This window comes from Parus major, chromosome 2 (genome assembly GCF_001522545.3).
Source record: "Parus major isolate Abel chromosome 2, Parus_major1.1, whole genome shotgun sequence".
NCBI classification, from domain to species: Eukaryota; Metazoa; Chordata; class Aves; order Passeriformes; family Paridae; genus Parus; species Parus major.
Window position 1 is genome coordinate 17,076,931 of NC_031769.1, and position 21,483 is coordinate 17,098,413.

The following is a 21,483-nucleotide window of genomic DNA, read 5'->3' on the forward strand; positions in this document are numbered from 1 at the left end:
AAGAGAAGAGAAGAGAAGAGAAGAGAAGAGAAGAGAAGAGAAGAGAAGAGAAGAGAAGAGAAGAGAAGAGAAGAGAAGAGAAGAGAAGAGAAGCACTGAAAAACAGTGAAGGAAATGCAAATATGGCAGAGAACAATATGCTCTATCAATATTAATATGCAATATTCTCAGAACTCTTGCTGGACTCAGTTCAGATGTGCTACACGTGGTTGTATGTCAAAAAAAACCAAAGAATGTTTTAATATAAGAGTTAATGGCTGAAAGCTGAGCCGTAGAGATTCATATATATATATATATATAGAAACCATAACCGACAAATAACAAAACATTCTTCCTGAGAAATGATACAACTCTTGGCTGGAGTTAGCAGCAGTCATTACACTTTTGTGTTCATTTCACACTTACTACAGGGACATGGAATCCTTCTAGCAGAACTTAGAAAGACTGTGTAACTCATGATTAACCACAACTTAAAAAAGAGAAACTATGGCATGAATAAAAAGCCTTTTCCAATCACATCTCTCTTTACTATTCTACTTCTGATCTTGAACCCCACAGAACGCGAGAATCTGCTAAAAGGGGTTTTAAGGGCCAAAAAAACCCAACTATTTCCTTCCTCCAACACATGAACAAGATGCTAATTGGAGGGGAAATTGCCTGCTGCTGTTTGAGTTCACAGAAGTGGATGTCCTGTATTTTCCTTAATCTTCATTTGCCTGTGGGTAGAGGTAAGGGTGATTTTTGTAGAGTGCTCTAAAAGACCTTCTCTAAGCAATCAATTCTTCCTTCAACCGAGTCAGGCTCCCACAACAACTGCAGCTTCCCAGTTCAGAACATGCAGCTATTCATACCAGGAAAAGAAATGCAACTGCTTTGACAACAAGGACGTCATTGTTAAAGAATCTTATTTAGCAAGTAATTATAATGCCAACATCACAATTAAGAGAGTAATTCAAAAAATCTTTTGAATTTTACAAACCCAGAGGATATCAGCATGTGAGAGCTGATTCTGGGGATGAGATAAGCAACTTAAAAGTATGCTATGATTTTTCATGCTTTTGTCCGCTGGATACTTTGGAAGGGCAGTACCATTTTATTTTAAAGAGAACAATAGATCATTTTTCTCCCTATGATAACTGCATCATTTAGAATTGTTCAAGTAAAATGTGATTTTTACAAATAAGCTATTTATGCAAACACAGTACAAATTAAATGTAGCCTTCCGGCAACAACTGGAAACATTCCAGTTCCAAACCACAAAGACAAAACAGTCTGTTGCTAATGTCTCGGTAATACTGAAACTGTATCGGGGTTTTTAATGTTTTTATAATTTCACCATCCCACATATACAGACCTGAGAAACCCTCCTTGGCTTTTATTAAACAATTCTGTTAAAAAAAAAAAAAAAGAAAAAAGGATTGTATAAGACCAAGTCCCTTCTCAATGCTAAACACAAAGATTTCCAAGGAAAGAAAAGGGAAGAATAATCATCCTGCATGTTTGCTTGACATTCAGGCATCATTACACATCAAGACCACACATCAGAAGGGACATTACTCTGCCCAATGGCAGAATTAAAAGTGTGCAAAAGTCATCCTTCCTAAAGCCATTGCATAGGATCAACTTGAGCTACTTAGTTTCTTCAGACCTTGTCACCTCATGGAGAATTGAAATTGTGTCACTTTTCTCTGGATTTTCCTAGTCCCAAAGGAAGTGAAACCATTGTGACCTAAGGGTGGGTAAGGAAATGAGTATGTCTGGGGAAACCTGCAACACTTCTCAGCCAATCCAGAGAAAATGTTGCCTGTATCCCTAACTCTTCCCCTCCTCCCATCACAACATGGTACTTATTTTAAAGCAAGTAGATAAATTAAAATACGCAGTTAAAATACATAAAATGAATCCACCTTAGATTCAGAAGATTTTCCCTCCTCTTGCAGGAATTGATTTGAACTCATATGAATATGCTGCCGGATTAGGAGCTAGTGTTCTCTGAATAAACACAGATTTTCAGGAAAAAAAGAACCACACACAAATCCAGAACTACAACAGCAGTGCAGCAGGAGGCTTCTTCAACTCCTGCATAAGGTAGCACCAGGAGACTAACAAGGCATCCACAGTCTTACGTAGCAAACTTCAGATCTCTTAAAGAAGATCCAGACATGCCAGTGTGGGAGAAATATAATTAAGACCATTACTACAGCCCACATAAAGACCTTATTATGAATGAAATTTGAAGACATTTGGGTCTGAATCCAAACCTGAAGCATGGCTTCCTTTGGAACTTTCCAAAATATTTCTTAACTGTCTGCATTTCTATCCAAACTCAACACCACACTGATGCCTTCATCAGCACTCTACTAACCTCAGGGGTATTTAAAAATGGAAAACAATAATGATCTATTTTTTTCCTTTACTTCTGGATTGTAGAGGAGTACGATTTTTTTCCATCTATCAGTATGCATATGGATATATATAGCCCACAATAATGGGAAATGAATCCAAGAAGAGCTTTGCAATTTCCAAATGCAGCAAGGACTGTGATCTTTCGACTCCAGGGACGGGTTTCTGGGACAATCCCCTGTCTTCTGCTTCCCTCACAACTCTGTCATTGTTCCAGAGAGATGAGGCATCGAAACAAATACCCACCATGAGGAGGGAAACAGGATGTTGGAACAAATCCCACAGAAGATTAAAAACCTCTCAACTTGACTTACTAAGAAATAAAGAATTGTATAGTGCAGAACACTCAACTAATGGGATCTGAGCAACCTCTGCTGGCCAGCAGCTAGGATCCCATGCCTTCTCCTAAATGGAGTTGCACAAAGTCTGTGATTTCATTCTCACCTATGAGTGCAGATCCTCAGCTGGCTTGAATGAACATTACTTGACCAGCTCAAACAGTGCAAGGAAAATCTGTGAAAGGTGGGGCCTGCCACAGCCTAATGAGATGGAAAAAAGACAGGGATTTCCACTTTCTGTTAACCAAATACTCTCAGAGTACAGAGGCTCCTGTTGAAACTAGTGTTATGTTTTTTATGGCTTTGGAAGCAAATAGTCAGAAAACAAGAGGCAGCAATGCTTGTACATGTTGGACTGGCATACAAAGAAACAGATTAATACACGCAGGTGGACATATAAAAGTAATACATAAAAAATCAACAAAAAAGCGTAAGTAGTTTCCTCTGGAAAAAGGTGGAAAATACTAGAGGCCGAGAAGAGTGGAAGCTGGGGCTGGGTCAAAGCACACAACTAAGTAATGGTTGCAGTGTCCCTATTGGCAGGTATGAGCAGGAAGGGGTTTTACATTTGAGAAAATTTTGGGAGCCAGACATCATTGTAATGAGAACAGTACCACAGACAAAGGAAACAGCTGCAAAACATGTTGCTTTTGAACTTTAAACCTAAATGGAGCAAGTGGTGGCCCTGGAAAAAGGTGTAGAAGGCTAAGAGTCGTAGGAGGAAAGCAAAGTTTTCCAGGAATGTGCTGAATGTCATCAAACGAAGACATAAGAAAAGTCTGGTGAATACCACTTGTAAGGTAGAGCCCAAAGGAATACACAGCAGTTTAGGGAGGACAAGGATTAATACCTTGGGGCTGACTGACTGTATTAGTCATTATCCCAGGGCCCTCAAAACAAGGCTGAATGAACTGCAAGTCTGCCTTGTGGGATCTGTTTGCTAAGTAGATCAAAGGAACGTATTCACCATTTTAAACAGGATCAGACCTGTTGAACACTGAAATTCTAAGTCTCCAGAGGAAAATGTAGATGCTTGAGACATTTGTGTTGATGATTTAGTAGGAGACATCTGTCCCCCTGAGTTAGTCTGAAATAGTGTCACAGAAGGGTGTTAGGAGCACAATGTGCTCCCTCCGCAGGAATGCAGCATTGGCTGGCAGTGACATACAAGCTGAGGAGCCTTTTCACTGGCAGTGCTGCAAAAGGGGAGCATGTTAAGTTTTCCCTTTTTTTTTTAGTCTGTGTAATATGCCCTTGATTTATGCTTCTGATGGATTTCAAAAGGGAAGTCCTTTCAAAAGCAGAATACATTAAACATGTTACATTTATCATGGGTGACCCAGGAAGATGACACTGTTGTTGAGGAAAAAAAAAAACAAAACAGCTAAAATCAGAGAAATGCAGGAATACAGAATGAAGCAAAGGGGGGCTAAGCCAGGTCCCCAGGACATTAGGATGACAATTAGCGTTCCTTAGGTTTACAGTCTCCGGGTGAAATCCTGCAGAGACATGCAATCAGCTGAAGCTGCAGGGAAACTATAATGAGAACACAAAGGGCTTGAGATGAGTATGTAGATGATGATATACAACTAAATGAGATGCTGACTCATAAGTCCTCTAAAACAGCTTGAAACTGAAGGAAGGAAATGAGGATCAACTGCCTATTTCCTGTGCGCAATGGTTTTGTGGGGAGGATGCGAGAAAATGGTGTTTCTCAACAATGCTGGGATGGGAAAAAGTCAGGATAGTAACTCAGCTGGGATCAGGCCAAAGAGGTTCCTCCAACAGAAATGTTAAGCGCACGAGTATTTGTCAAAGTAGGGAAAAGGTGAAGTCTTTTATCACATGAAAAGACAGCCAATGTACAGGATCTTGCCTGTAGACAGCTGCGGGGCTCGGGGGTGACACATGTGGTGATGGCCAATGACAAATGGTTCCAAAGGAAGCATGAAAACAAAAGTGCCAGTGAAACTCAAACCAGGAATGCACTCAGAGAGATAGCAAAGGAAGAAGTCTGCACAAAACATTATGACTTCTTCTGTTTCAAGATTTACATTTTCCAGCACATTCTACATCTACATATTCCTCAACCTGCATACGCTCTTTGGTTCAAACTCATTGAATACCACAGCTAAAAATGACATATGCTAACCAGGCAAACTATTTTGGTTTTGATTTCCAAAACAACAACAAAGAAGGGTCTTGGCTTCATTGTTGATTTCATCTTCCTCACAGTTCTTATAAAAAATAGCTAGAATCTTGTGTTTCATTTTAGTGAGGATTAATGCTATTATTTTCTATAATTTCATATAATATATATATAGTAAATGTTAAAAGCAAACACCTAGAATGAGAAAAAAAAACCCTCAAGGGAATTCAGATCGTAGTCCAAGCTATATTTTTAAGAAACATAAAATATTTACACTTTTCAAGTAAAAAGTAGTCTGGTATTCAGGGGCTTCAGAATTTCTCCAGGGTCACACAGCGCTCTCTGTTTTCTTGTCTCTCCACCCATATAGAGATGTTGTTTTGAAACACTGCCTCAACATAAGTACAGTATTGTATCTGTACTCCAGTTCCCCTACAATAGCAAAGGAAAATATAACACCTTGTTCACCTTAGATGACTTACAAGTCTAGGGGTTTTTTTTAAGCAAGAACCTGCAGGGTATTGTATATTTCAGTCTTGGCTTTATGCTTAAAGTGCATAATTAAATACATAATTAGGAATAGTCATAGAAGAAATCCGCGAGACTCTTTTAATTAATGAAGTAAGGCATGGATAGATTGTTTGGTCATTCTTTGGCCCCAGCACCTACAGGGGTGGGGGTTTATCAGACTCCTCTCTTTCCACATTTCACATAAAAGTAAACAGGACAATACATAAAAGATATCATTCCTGTATTTATGATTTGTCTCTCCCCCACTACAGGATTTAAGTATCACTGTGAAGTGCAACATGCAAACCCAGACTGGTTGGTGCATGCTGAAAAAAATATGATAACTGGTCCTAATTTCTCTGAGGTAATCTGAACCTGATTTGAATCTATGAACCTGAACTTGAATCGTTCCTCTGTGATGCAAAATTCTGTATGCAAAAAGCCTCCATTGTACAGAGCTGGAAAACTGAAAAAACACTGGCTGAAGATCTCAAACTTGGTTGCCTAATGAGGCTTGAGTTTACAAGGAGGTACCGCCCTGTGCCTCCTACTAATTCTGGTAAGATTTGTATGAAACAGACAAATTTTCAGTTAGTGGTTCAAATGGGGGTTTTCAGCCACTGACATGTAATATCTGAGATAGTCACCAATTTAAATACGGATTCAGAGACTAAACTTTACTAAGTGTCAAGAATATTGTTTACAATTTTTCTGTATTTGTCCCACTGTTGGAAATCAAGAAAATTAGACAAAGGCAGTATTTTGTTTTCCAACAGTGTATTGCTCCGATTATTCACTCCCTTCCTCCTACCATTATCATCTTCTCTTGGAATCACAATATATTGCTGAAGATAAATAACAAAAAAAAATATTATAAATCTTAATAAAGGAATAAAGAAACAATGATGACCTAAGAAGGAAAAGATTTTCATGAGCTGTCTCCAGTATTTTGAAAAGTAAGAGTAATAGAGAAAATGTGATGTTTAAAGAACATAGCTGTTTCTCTCTCTCATTGTTCTGTGGTATTTTTCTCCCAACTTTATTTAAACAACTGGCTGACCTGGTTATTCATACAACAACCATCACTGAAAAGCACAGTATGGTGTATGCAAAAACAACTGATGGTCTACTGAGAACAACATCCTCTGAAATGCAGAAAAATACATGTACTTGTCATCTTTCATTGCTTAGATTTAACTGTAATGTTTCTTTAATAATTTCTTTCTTTTGGACTTCTTTTTGGCCTTCAATATTGCTTAAATGTACCTAATTTTTTAGGTTGTGATCTGCTCATCCATTTAAACCTTTCAAAAACTACTCAAAGTGATAAAAATTTTGATTACTTCTCATTCAAAGTTATAACGTTACAGGATTTTCTTCCCCACTCCAAAAAAAAAAAAAAAGTATTTACTCAGAAAACAGTATAAACAGAAAGGTTTACACGTATCTTGTTCCACCTTTTTGCTCTGTACCTCCAGAACACAAAACAACTTTAATGCTAATATCTTAAAGCCCAGAACTCCAAATGATGGTCTCAGCCAAGAACCACCATTTTAACTACTGCCCTAGACAACTTTGGGGAAGGGTTCGTGCAGTAGAGAACCTGCCTGTAAGGATGCCTGGGACTGAACCCAGTAGTCTGCTTTTCTGCTCAGCTTTTATGAAAAAACAAAACCTAAATCTGATTCATTTATATGCTTCAAAGCTCCTAATTGCTTTTAAGAAAGTAAGTTGTAGAGCAGAAACAATTTAGAGAACACTCATCAAGGGTAACCTGGGTAAGAAAAATCAGTGGAGAACTGCAGGGGCAACCTCAAATTTTGGCAAGTCTCACCAAGTATTTCTCAATATACTAAAGCATTCTTAGAAAACTTAATTAGAATTCCCTTGACCACAGAGAAATAGGTAACTTTAGTCCAATCATAGCTTTCCATGGTCTGAAAGTTAACAAGCTTTGGTTCCCATTTCAGTCACAAAACCACTTTTCCTGTCCTTGGCCCACCATGTACAACAGAACTCACAGTACCTTTTTACCTTACATGGCTTCTGCAATAATTAACTCATGAACAGTTTCCAGCACACTGCAGGGAAAACTGCCACAGGAAAGTATTACATTTATACACCACATTAAATTTGCTCTTAACCTCTTGTAAGGATCACTGTCTTAGCACAGTAGGAAGGTTTTGCTAAGAACAGTCTCCTACATTTTCCCTTAGAACACCTAAAACTTTGAACTACAACATCAAACATAAAAAGCCTGCCTGTTTTATTATTAACTGAATTTATTATCTTCCACTCTTTCTTAAACACATTATTGCCATCTACACAATAACAAGAGAACTACGAGCTCAGAAATGCCTTTGCTCATCATAGACCAGCTTACACTTGAATAGTTACAGAGTAATTAGAGTGGAATCCAGGAGAAAAAGTCAGTCTTACTGTCTCATAATATCAGTTATCTCATGTAAGTGAGATAGATAATATCAAGTACAAATAATGTTATACACAAACAGTGAGATTCTGCAAGGTCCCAAGTGATTCCTGTTTTTGATGCAATCAGATATCACTGCTGTGATGCTAGGGGCTAATTAACTCCAGCCAACTTCAGGCTGTGGAAAATGATTGTGACACCTCTATTGCAAAGCAATGCTTCGAGTTTTCATTGATAGGTATATTTCCATATTAATTTAATTTTCAGATTTAGATCTAGATAGTCAAATACTATATATTGTTCTGAAGTCTTTGTTGCAATACATTTTATTATGTACTTCCAAACTTTCTTCTTAAAATTATCTTCTCACACTTAAAGCATACAATGTAAACAAAATAATAAATAAACCATAACATCAGCCTATTAATCAGATATGTCAGTTTAAATATATCCTATTTGGGAACAAAAACAAATGCTACTGGCTTTATAAACCTTATGGAACCAGGAACAAAGCTAAAGTTGGATTTCAAGAGTTGATGTCACCATTGTTCACAAGCCAACACAGGGTTTTAAAACTGGAGAGAATCTACAGCATATCAAATGGTTTCCAACTTGTAAGGGGCTAGGCCCCTCGCCAGTGGATAATAATTTGTAATAGAGTTTAGGACTTTTTTTCCTGAAGACAACCTGGGGGAGGGGAATCTAACACATTCATGCAGAACAGAAAGTGCAATTCTGTATTTTTATGTGCTATAAAGAGAGATGTCTTTCTAGAATCTCATTTACTTGTATTGTGCATACCTTCTCTTCTAATGCTTAAACATTTCACAAGTTGGGATCTTTACATGGAACATCTTTGTTCCCCAAAAACCTTTCTAGCTACAGTGCTAGCATCACTCTTAAATGATGAAGTATCAAAAATTAGGAGAAAACAAGCCTAATATCCCTGGAGGTTTTCAAGGACAGGCTGGATGGAGTTCTGAACAACCTGTTGTAGTGGAAAGTGTCCCTGCCCATGGCAGGGGGTTTAAGGACCTTTCCAACCCAAACAATTCCATAATTAGTATGAGCCAATAGATATCTTTTCTGCATATCAGAGAGAGGTGAAGTCACATGAGTAATTACATTTGAATTTTCTCTTTTTTCTCTTTTTGAATTTTATCATGATTTCTTTTTCTTTTAGCACATACACACATTTTAAAACACAGTATCCTTAGAACTGCTGAAAATTTACCAAATCAGATCTTAAAACTTTGAAATTAGGTAAACTTTAGTAGACAAAACCAGATGAGCACTTCATAGCTTCTTCTGAACTTTTGTGAATATTCACTGACCTCACATTCTTCAGTGCCTTCCCTCTCCTAATTTCAGCAAAAGAAAATGTTATCTGCTCAAACAAAAAAGGGTATACACAAATATTTGAAAAAACTGTCTGAGTTTCTTCTAATTACATGGCACAGCCTCCAATATAGCCAATAAATACTGTAGACAGAACATAATGTACTTGAGATTATCCATTTGCCTGGTTACTGACTGTTGAGAGCATGTCTTGTAGTCACAAGGAATTCCTTATGCACACAAAAGGAATCCTGACTCCACAGAAGCTCATGGAATGTGTTTTGTTACAGGCATCCCTACAGGTTATCATTTTAAGTGTCTTGAAGCCTCAAAAACAGATTTGAAAGTTTGAAAGTGAAGAAAGAATGAGCTCTAATTATTGTTCTTGAAGGAATCTCAGAATAATTTGCTTTCCAACAGGTGATTCTGTAGGACTTAAAAAGCAAAACATACTGGCAGTGGTATCTTTTAAGATGTGTCTGAACATGGGTGAAGGTGCCTAGTCTTGTGAAAATACATGTGTTCATAGACTCTCACTCTACAGATATTCCATTGTAGCTTTGCTCCTTCTGGTGTTTGCTGTCTGTCTTGGTGTTATCTTAGAAACTAGAAAATAATTCCTATTTTGGCCATGGAGCAATACTTACATTTTTTTTGGTTTCTGTTCCTCGTCCTTCACTTGCCTCTTTTTTAGATGGAAATACAACTTATTTCTTCAAACAGCAGTGAAATATATATTGTCTGTTTACAATCATCAAGGCCTTCTATTCTCTAATACAGTTGTTAGCAAGGGAAACTCTGTGATGGTAGGTTACAGCATCTAAGTGCACTGTAGAGGTGCATATTTTCCCTTCAGTGTCCTCAAGGGATTATCTTCTGGCTTGCACTTGTATCAGTTCTGACTGAGAGAAATCATGACCCTGAGATATACTCAGCAGTACTGTTCTATTCAGCATGCTGTTCACAACATAAAGTGATGACAGGCATTGTTGTTCCCAGAAATAATATCCAGGTTGACCAGCTAGAAAACACAGATCTTGTTCTCATCCACTCAGAAAGGAGATGCAAAGATGGCTTACGTGGGAGATATTAGTTGTATGACAAATATTCCATACTGTAGGAGCAACTATTTGGCTGCTGCAGAAGACAGACTGAGATTTTTTTTATTTGGTTTTTTTTTTTAAACCTGAAGATTCTGGACTAAAATAAATCAAAACTGAAGAGTACTCTGATTTGATGAACTCAAAAGGAAATACTAAGTTCTTATGAAGACATGAACATATTCAAGACTTCTATTCACATTGATGGTGCTACCCTATTATTCCTTTAACTCTCTTAAAAGAGTTCCCATCCTCAATCATTTTTCTCTAGTTATTGAAATTACCAGAAGTATCATTATTTCTCTTTTTCTAAAAGTCAAACAGAAAACCCAGTGTGACAATGAAGGTGCATTAAGGAGAATTCTCTGAAAGCAGATGTTGCAGGGAGTTCACTGAAGGTTAGGCAGTGTAAGAAAGCCAAGTGGAAAAAAAAAAATCTAGTGGATGATCATATCTGCCCTGACATGCATTGACTGAGCTTTCAGTTCTGTTTATCTCAGGAACTGAGTAAATGACCAGTAATTTCAATAGTGTCCAATAAGGCAAGGGTGCTAGTTGTACAAAAATGCTGAAAGAAATAAGACGATATTTCATTTTTCTGCAGGAACACTAAATTCTAAAAATAAATAGTAATTTGATTATTTCAGAGCTATTAATAGACAATTTTATGTCATGTATCTTTCTGCCAGAGCTCTAACAGAAGAAAGAAGGGCATAACAAAAGAACCCAGTAGCAGCAATACCTAGATGTCTCTTCTGATTCACTGGTGTAGCTCAAGAAATTGATGATTCCACAGACCTCTTTGGAATGTGAACTAAGGGACTGTCTATTGATTTTATAAGTAATGGTTTAGATTCTTTCCCAATATCTATTATTTTTTCTGATAAATTTCATTTAAAGCTTCTTTGTCTGGGAAACTGAAAGCTTCTAAGAGATTTCTCAAAGAGAAATTTTAGGTGCTAAACAGTAATAATTCTAATAATTCAGCATTTGCTGAATTTCAGAACTCAAAGGTCTGACATTTAAATGCATGTGCTACTTACAGGACACAGAGGTAAGTCAGTACCAGATTTCATGATTTATAAATTAATGGTCTAAAAACCTATAAAAAATGCATTTTTTCATTGAAAAGATAGACACTTCTTTAGTGAAGGTTTGACTAATCATAGTGGATAGAGCTCCCCAACAGTATTGCTTATGCTGACCTTTACAAAGATAGCTTCTGTACTGAAGGAAAACAGAAATTGTTCTCTCAAGAAGAATGAAAGGCAGGCAGTAGAAAAAATATGAAGGAAAAAAACATAAGTATACAATATCCAGAAAAGTATGTTTCCAAATTAACTAGATATCCTTATATTTTCTTGCCTTAAAAGGAAATGAAAATTTAAAAAAATATGCTCATGTGGCCTAAGAGTACAAAAAAGCCTCACAGATGTTTTCAAAAGGATTCTGTAGACAATTCTAATTTGGAAAGATACTCTCCCAACAAGAATCTTTTCAATCTGGTTAACAGAACCTGCCTGTCTTGTCTGCATGAAATTCTTAAAGGAAACTGAGCAAAAACTATAGTGAAACAGCACAGTCCTCTTTTTATGACTTAGTAAATACTAGACAAACAATGATAACATATAGTCTAGAAAGAATCCTTATTAGGTAGCATTTAAAATGGGCAGGGGGGAAGAGGGAACAAAACAGTACTCACCCTTTGAGACCTTTCTTCTGAGAATCTACAACAGATACCAGCTTATTAAAGTCTGCAACCCCAGCTGCACCATTTACTGTGCAAGGACTGAGACAGATGTGATAACATGGACCAAGACACAGGTAGAACAGTTTGCAAACTCCTGCTACTTTGTCAAATTACACTCCAAGCAAGCAAGCAAACAAGTAAACCCCTACCAAACGTTAACCTTCACAAGGTGAACAAACCGATTTCCAGATGAGCTCTTAAGCTCTGGAGCACACATTGATAGGTGGGAAATGCCTGGTTTTGGCTGCAGGGATGATAAAGACGAGCAGCTATCAGCCACTTTGAACGTCCTTGGCTCCTTGGAGCAGAGGCCGTAAAAGCCAGGTTATGACTCAGATAAGCTGGCTACAGACCTCTCCTAAATTGCCCCACATTGGGCAGTCTGAAGGAGCAATGAGCAGTGGGAGAGTGAGCTCCAGCCACACACCCTTCACCTGCCTGGTGTCTCCTGTAGGGCTGCCTATGCTCAAATCCCTGAGAAAATCCCCAAGCAGCAACTTTTGCTCATTCTCAGGCTACCTGATTCATGTTGGTGCTGGGCAGATTGTCACTGTTGGACACGATGTAGAAGTGTGGATTCACACCACACACCAGAATGAGTTGCTAGGAAAAGGGCCTTTATTCTCTGAACTCTTCAGCTTTTATAGGGTCATATACTACAGGTTTAACATGATTGGTCAAGGGAACACCATCTCTTGTCCCATTGGGGGGACAAGAGAAAAACACACTATCTTCAGTTATACAGAGCTGTTTTGAGAAAGTAAAACGGTTTACAAATATCGTCCTTGAGCAAGAGAGCTCCCAAGAATCTTCCCCTTGGGAACAGATCAGCCACTGACAGGCTGTAATTCTCTCAGGCTCAGAGAAAATCAGGTCCACAGCAAATCACCAAGCAAAACAAGGACCTCTGGCCCACAGCACAGCAGCTCTTCCAGTCATGGCCCCAGTGATGGCACCTCAGCTGTACTTGGCATGCATGGCTGTACCCAACACTGGGATGACTTACAGGTGAAAAAATCTATGCAGCAATGTATGGGATGGACTAAGCTTCATTTGATTCACATGCAAGGAGAAGAAAAGTCAGTCACATGTGAAGAGCCAGGTCTCTTTCTCTAGACTGTCACAAACCATTAGGAACATCTGACTGACCTCACCTAGCCTTCACATACGTCTTACAAATATGATCTTTTCTAAGTGCTTTTAGTATTTGCCTTTTTGCCTAAAAGCAATATTAAAGCAATATTTTTGAAGTGCATCACAAGATATTAAAGCATTTGACAAATTCTTCTAAGTATCTTAGATCTAAGTATCTAAGTATCAATTCTATCTAAGTATCTTCTAAGTATCTTATCACATTTCTTCCCTTGTCAAAACTGATGAGACCTCAAAGAAGGGAAAGCCAGTAACTGTGCAAACTGAAAAATCTTCATGGTGGGTATGGAATAGTGGGAGGGCAACTCTTACTTTGGTCATTGTAATTTGCAAAGGTTTCTTTGCCAGAGGGGGGTCTTCTATTTCTTTATCTTGGGAAGTGAAATAACAATAAAAGTAAACTGATGAAGACCTGCAGAAAATGCTATGCAAATTGCTACAAGTAGAGTCACAACCAGCCACCTAAGAGTGCTGCATTCCTAATGCCTGAATCTGCAATTTCACAACATCCTGTATTAACAGCAAAGCACATGTCCAACTTACATCTCTCCATTCTGTGCATATGCTTTCCAGACTAGGTTTAACTCATTAGAACTAAGAAAAACCCTAGAGGCAATTTATATTTCCTTTGTCTATTGGAAAAATAGAAGCCTCACATGAAATCTTTTATCAGTGTGCTATTGGGAAAAAAAAAATCTAAGAGGCAGAAATGGGATAGAATCCTTCTAGACTTCCTTACAGTTGAAAATGGCCAATTCAAAGAATAATTTGTAAAGCAATGGACCATGCTTCATCTCTTTTCCAATTACTATTTTCTGGTTAGTAAATATGAACTCCCTAGCAAGTACTACAGCTTTCCTAAGGCACTGTATTTTCAAAAAAAATTGAATTTTAGTAAACTTACTGGCAAAAGAAGCACATTTCAGTATGAAAGTAAAAAAGGTTTGCCAACTATGTTTCAGGCTATCATTTCTTTTCTTGATTTTCTTATGTTAACTGGAGTGGTGCAAAGGAGCACACAAAAATGCTTACTGTGAAGAACATGCTTTGCTGGAAGGAAGAAGTCATCTATTTGCACAGTCAAATTCATTGGCACAGAGCTGATGTGAAGGCTAAAGCATTAATGTTGTATTTCTATAAACTGCAAACAAAAGCTTGGAACTCTGAAAATAAGTAGCTTTAACAGTCTGACTTCTAAAACAGTCAGCAAAATGGTGTTAACTATTAAGTATTAGTTTGATGCCATGGAGAATAAAAAAATAACATGCTCTATTCTCTGGTTTTGCTTAGAAGTTTTAGTGTTGTTTTGTTTCTGACAAAGAGGTTACACTAGTCAAGCAGTCAAATTCTGCTAGCTTAAGTCATGCAGAACAGTAATTTATCCTGCAAAAATCTCTGTGAATTTCTAGCACTGAAAACAAGCAAACAAAAACAGAGTCAGAGTGCTCACGAGAAACCTCCAACTACTTTTAAGTAGGTGGAGGCGCAGTCGGTGGTGTCAGATGTTTAGGGGATTTCCTCTGTATATCTTGTCTTCCCAGTTTTAGACCAGTATTTTCATCACTCACTGTTACCTTCATGTTCTTCCTCTATTTTCACCATCTGGCCATGTCTGACCCTTACAATACTGTGAAGGCATGTAAAGTGAACATGTCACATACATCTAGTGACCTGTGCATTCCCACAGACCACTGTGACAAGGGGTGAGGCTCACCACAGAATGTAGCTCAGCGGCACATGGCCTGTGAAAGTGACCCTGATTTTCAAAGCAAATTGCTACTTTCCCTATGATGATAAATCCCTTTTGATGGTAAATAATTCCCTCATGCCAGCCTTGGCCACCAGAATGTTCAATATCCAGTGTTCCACACTTAGCAACTCTGTTACCACTCTGGAGGCACATGATAAACCATGGGAGAAAAGTGTCTGGGGAGGGAGATGCTCCATAAAAACTTTACGCCTGGTGCTGAATGTACAGGGTCACATACAGAAGTTATGCAGGAGGAAGACAGCTCAGCTAGTTTTGTCTGGTGAACTCTTCCAGAAGTGTTTGTGAGGAGGCCCCCTAATTTGCAAAATTTTCAACAAGATGAAGCAGAATTATTCTGCACTGTGTCCCTCAAATGGTCTGAAACCTTCCATGTTTATACAATACCAGATACCCCTTCAGGCAAAGAGCACTCCACATTTCAAAGCAAAGTCAAATACCAAAAAATTATTCATTTGGAACCACAGCAAGAAGTTGAGACATGTTACTGAGCAGATTTCACTGAAGGCTCTAATGATCTAATCAGGGTAACTTAATTGCATTTGGCTTTGAAACCAAAGCCCAGTGCCTAAAAAAGAGAGGGTTTTTCTACAGTGCAGTAGCAGCTCTCAGCTGTAAGAGGAACTGAAGTGAAAAAGGATCCACAGAGCACACTCTTTGCAGAAGCTCCATTGTCATAACAAGATCATCTGGAACTGCAAACACAAACAACATGCCTATTTTTAGAAGTACACTTGATCTATTGCACATGTGGAGATCTGAACACCTTTAGAGAGAGAGAAAATTATGAGGTTATGAACATTTGCACAACAATTTGTTTAACAGCTCAGAAAACTCATGAATAATAATCTGGGCTAACCTTTTAGTAATCACTTTCTTCCTGCTGTATAAAATACGTTGTTTGAAAACCATCATCACTGCTTTTTTTCCATGCTTTCTCTTCCCCAACAAGTATCATTGTAATTACATTGCAACTGTGCTCTAAAGGATGACCTGAAGACAATTTTCAAAAATTCTCTTTGTATATCTGTAAACAAAAAAGAAATATAAAAACCCTATGGCCCAAACAACCCTTTCCATTGATTAAGGTGTAGTGTAGCACTGCTTTTAATTCAAAGGGTGTCAACACTTCTTTGTTCATATCACTGTTTCTCCAGTCTGCTCATCTATTATTGGAAAGATTTCATCTCCAAGTGTGACAGAGAAGCAGAAAAGCTAGTATCCCACAACTTGTTATTATAAATTTTCTGATTTTTTTAAAGAGGTGGAAATTAGAAATGCTCACATTCCTGCTGAAAATTGAAACACACAAATCAAGAATCAGTTAGGGGCAAGCCACTAGTCTGAACACAGGCAATGGGGCTAATCCAAATTAATTCTTCTTAGAATAAAGCACACATTAAAAAAAAAAAAAACAACCACAAAAAAACCCCCAAAACAGAACCAAAAATAACAAAACAGCAACAACAAAAGCAACAAATCAAAAGAGAACAAAACCCTAACCAACATCTATTCAAGTAGATAGTTTTTCTCATGCAAAAACAAAACATGGGCTCCAAAAAGTGTGCATCTTTTCTTGATTTTGACCTGTTTGGAATTTATCTAAAGTTGGGAAATTAAGGCTATTAACTAGATGGCTTCTCTGAGTCTTTATAATTCAACACTCTTTTCAAACTGGGGAAAGCAGAACTGTAAAAAAAAATAATAAATTAGGAGCAATTCCTTCAATTTCAGCTGGGTAAGCAGCGTCATCTTCGTCACATTACCCAAGAGTTCCTGGCTCCTACAAACTCCAAGGCCATGAAGGCCCTCCCACTCCAAGTCACCTTGAGAAGTCAGGACTGGTATCTGCAGCAACAGCTCTCAAGTTTTTCTGAAGTCAGTGCTTCACATGTCCAGGTCCTCAGGATCTTGCCCATGTTCTTTGTTCCTGCATGCATGTCTTGGCATCTGGCATCTGGAAAGTGCTTTATTGCTTTGAGTTAATAGGTGGATGCAGATCATTTTGTACTAAGAAAATGGTTCACTATTTCCCTCTCTTGTACCACCTGCTAACTTATACCACTAGCTGATATTACTGTTTTCTTCCAGCTGAAGCCTCAGAAAACACGGCAGCCTATCATGAGCAAAACTTCCCAAAATCACTGGATACACTGGAAATGAGTGTGACCGGCCTAAAAAACTAAGTGAAGTTGGTTCACAGCTCCTCCATTCTATGCACATTTTCTGGAAGACTGGCTGTTTCAATTAATATTGAAATAGTCCAAACCAACATTTATCCTTAGTGATCAGCTCCTAAAATGATGTGAAGAAATTGTTATGTCTCTATCATTAAAAAGCCCTCAAATTACAAAGGCTGTAAGAAGAAAACTTCTTAACCTGAGCAGCAGCCAGTACAAGTAAACTCCTCGGACCAGACATCAGGAGAACAAGAACAAGTTAGATAAAGGAGTACAATTCTGTACCTTTAAAATGGAAATAAAGAAGAAAGAAATTAAAAGCTTAGGTATGGGCATACTGCTGTAATGGAATAAAATGGAACTAAAGAACCCCAGCAGAAGTAAGCTAAGAAAACATAAAGAGAAAAATAAGCAATATTGGCTCTACAGAATAATGTTTTTTTGGCTGATAATGCAGGTTATCTTTCAAAAGTGCAAAACATGACACATCTGTGTAGGGTGATCAGACTTCAGACGTTTCCTGGAGCTAGTCTACAAACAATAAGGTTACGACTTTAAAAAACGTGATGAAAAATGAAAAGATGTTATTTCACTGCAAAGCAACTGGAAATGCCCAAATGAAAAGAACAGATAACAGAAAAGAAAATATTTGAAGGCAAAATGTAAACCACAACTGTTGGTGTCAAATGAGAATAAATAAACTTGCCCTTAATGCCCCCTGTCAGGTTGTACCCCTACCAAAAATGCAATTCTTCTTTTATCCATTTCTAGAGGGACTAATTAATTAACCAGATTAATCACAATAATCCTCTACCATATCAGCAAAGATGCACAGTTCACTTTTACTAGACTAGGGAAAGATCTCTGAATATTTTGTCGTAAAGGCTATGTGTAAATCCATGTTGCATACATACACAGATAAAACTGCTGTACCTGCTTCTTGGATCATTAAAAACAGAGCTTTTACTGGCAGAATACAAAAAAGCGACCCTAAATTGCAGAACATAAACATATAAACACTGTGTCCTAAAGCCTGAACAGCTGCTTTTGACAGCCTAGATGCCAAATGCTTTGAACTCAGATTCACGTGTAGCACAGCGACAGGCATGAGATCCTTCTGTAGGAATTTTATATGGTCCACACAGATCTGTCCATCCAGTGTATTGGAATATTTACGTAAAGAACTCTATGCTAACCAGTGTGTATAATGATGTATGATTACATTAGTAAATACCCTCAGTTTTTAATAGTTTTCCCTTGTGCATCGTCTCAAATTTGACAGGCACTCACTGTGAGCTTTTTACCTTAGTTTCTTTGCCACAACTATCAACAAGAAACCTTTGAAAGATGTCTCTCTGCTGAACTAGGAAAATAAAATATTAACAGATTAAGTTTCTTGACCAAAGAAAGTTTAGCCTGTTGACAGATAGTCTGTTTGCTGTTGAACTCAGTCACACTAGAAGCTGGATCATTAAGCATAAATCCATATCTGAGTTTATAATGATCTCTTTTCTATCTCAATGCAGAGCAGGTCAAGTACTAATCTTTTTAACCTATTCCAGAAAAAATAATGAATGGGGAAGATAAAAGAACTGCTGAAAGTTTCTGAATAGAACTTTCTACTTTAGATCAACATTTGAAAATCATTCCCAGCTGTTAAATCTGAATTCTTAATTGTACACAAGAGGCTGAGGAGAAAATAATCAGCAGATGCAGCTACAGTTTGTCATATCTGTGATTATCTATTTGCTTCATGATTTACGGTTTTCAACCACTTCTGGTGAGACTGGCACCAAATTTATTCCTCCAATACTGCTATCTGCACACAAGTATTTAATTATAGGCTCCCTCACATTTTCTATGGAATAATTCTTGAGTGCAGAATGCTATATTTCAATTCCTGGAGCTTATAGTCACAAAAATCAGAAAATAAAAATCAGGGATTCATGGTGGCAATTCCATGATGCTAAAAGCTCATCCCCACACCCTGTGATGTCCTGGCCCCTAAACACCTGCTTCTCTGAGAAATTCAAGTAAATCCAGCCAGAAGGAAAACAAAAAACAGAGTAAGTAAATGCATGGGGTGGACAAGATGGCGAGGGGGAAAGCAAACAGCAGCTGGGGTTATCTCATTTTTTGATATCATGTTACATATTCTATTTGCATACCCCAGATCTCAGACAAGTCTATAAAATGATGCTCTACATGTGCTTCAACATGTTGGTTGAGGGAAGCGATTTACAAGGAATTCAAGCCTGAACACTTCTCCATTTACAGTCTTTAATCATGATGTCTTCCAAGCCTGTTCACCTGAGTGCTAGGAATAACATGGTGCTTCCAGGTGTGCTGAGGTGCACCAGGACCTCCTCGTGGCTGGAGGAGCCTGTGTGCAGACAGTGAGGGTGACAGCGTGGGCCTTCAAGCTCACAAATGTGTTAGCAATTTATTGTGTAGGTCTGTGGCGCTTTCATGTCAGAGAGGCAAGAAAAATGGATATTTAACCCAGTAAATTTTGTTGCTCCGTAACACAGAAGCCATTACAATATAGATGAGATCTGGAATCTATTAAAAGACATAATGGAAAATAAAAGCTAAACACATAAATAACTCATCTACTTGGAATTTCTTTTAAAAATATTGAAAGACATTAGACACAACCAAGATTAAGTGTCTGTAAAATATTTCTTTAAAAGAAACATTTTTTTCACCAGGGCATATGAGAACAAAGCAACATCTAAAGCCTCAACAAAGAGAAGCTTTATTAGTTCTGCCTAAAAATTTTAGGCTCCAGCCTTAACTCACTTTGTTCCTGTTGGATGTGGTTGGAAGCTATAGCAGTTTACTTGGGACTTTATCTAGTATGGTAAGACACTCATTCATGCTTAAAGATGGCCAGATATTGAAATATTGAACCTTTCAAAACCCAGGGCTAAATTTCAAGGGGGCACTGAGTATACTCCTGAGACTGCAGGAGTCCCTCCTCAATGACCAAATATCATGTATTATTGAAGACAAGGTCTCTTTAAAACAGATGGGTTAGTGGTATGGAAATGGTCCTGCACAGACTGAAAATTTTTAGCCATTAACCATAACCATGCAATGAAAATTAGTTCCAGCATATTGTATTTTATGTAGGAGAACTTACATCTCTTACTTCTTACATAAAACAAAAATCTTTTCTTGTTAAATTTTTCTAATGGTCACTTAGCTATCTTTTGGAAGCTATCAGAATGAAAAATGTACATATTCAGAAATTCTGTATTTATACAATGGCACTGATTCAATTAAACCTTTAGCTATGTATTTTATCTGCAACAGTTACATATGGAAAGCAGATGAAGCAAGCTGAAATTATTTTTTAAGCTAAAATCCTAATTAAAAAAGCATATATTCAGTAGAAATACGTCTTCTGTTAAATATACCTTTGTTCTTCAGTGAACTGTGGAATATTTCTCTGATCATGTATACATTTTATGAGCACTGAACTAAGGCAGAAATCTCTAGAACTACTTAAATAACCACAACATATAAGCTCCCCCAAAGGCACTTTGTTTATAATAATTTATGGTTTTAACGTTTCCAGACTACACAGAAGTGGTGGGTTAACATACCATCATAGCTGTGGACTTCAGACATTTAAAACAAACACTGGGTAATGACCCTGCAGTGTGGCAGTGACTGCAAGTATGGAAGGGCCACACAGCAAGTGGCATTCCCCTCTGCAAGTGCTCGGGCACTGTCTAAAGAGAATATGGCTTAGAATATCTCTAATAATTGCACTTAAAAACTAACAAAATTTAAGAACCCTGTGATCATGGATATATGGCAGGAGGGCAGAGTAAAGAAACACTCCCTAAGCAAAGTGCTAGGGATTATCTTCTTTAATTGTTTCTAGCAGTGGTGGATCCCTGGCTCTTTGGGCGGCAGAAGACAAGATCCTGACCTGGCTTCTCCAGGGGCTGCATCTACCAGCAGAGAGATCCCCAGCTGAGCCAAGGGCCTGATCACTGGGCAAGGAAGTGGCTCAGACAGGGCAGGAATTTTGAACAGGATCCTGTTTTCTAGACCTCTGGACATTGATGCATGCTCTGAAAAAAAACAAAACAACAAAACAAAAATCCAGAAAACCAGCCACAAAATAGTAATTTAAAAAACCCCTTCTGTTCTCTTAGCAAATGGGACATTGGACAATTCAGCCTGGGAGTTCATGAGTTGGCAAGGCTTGCCCTGGAGTGGCAGGCTGGCATGGGCAGCACAGGGAGGCAGACAGCTAGGCCTAGAAGGCTGTGCTGGATTCTCCCACACTTCCCTGATCTACAAGAAGTCCATGGCTCTGCCCTTGGGAAGCAGCAAGCCGTGCCATG

General features: G+C 38.0%; 1 protein-coding gene across 23 annotated transcripts in view; it reads right to left on the bottom strand.

The window, feature by feature from the left end:
- The window catches only part of KIAA1217 (KIAA1217 ortholog), a 332,941-nt gene that overhangs the window by 104,628 nt on the left and 206,830 nt on the right, over positions 1-21,483 (bottom strand). The window lies entirely within an intron of this gene.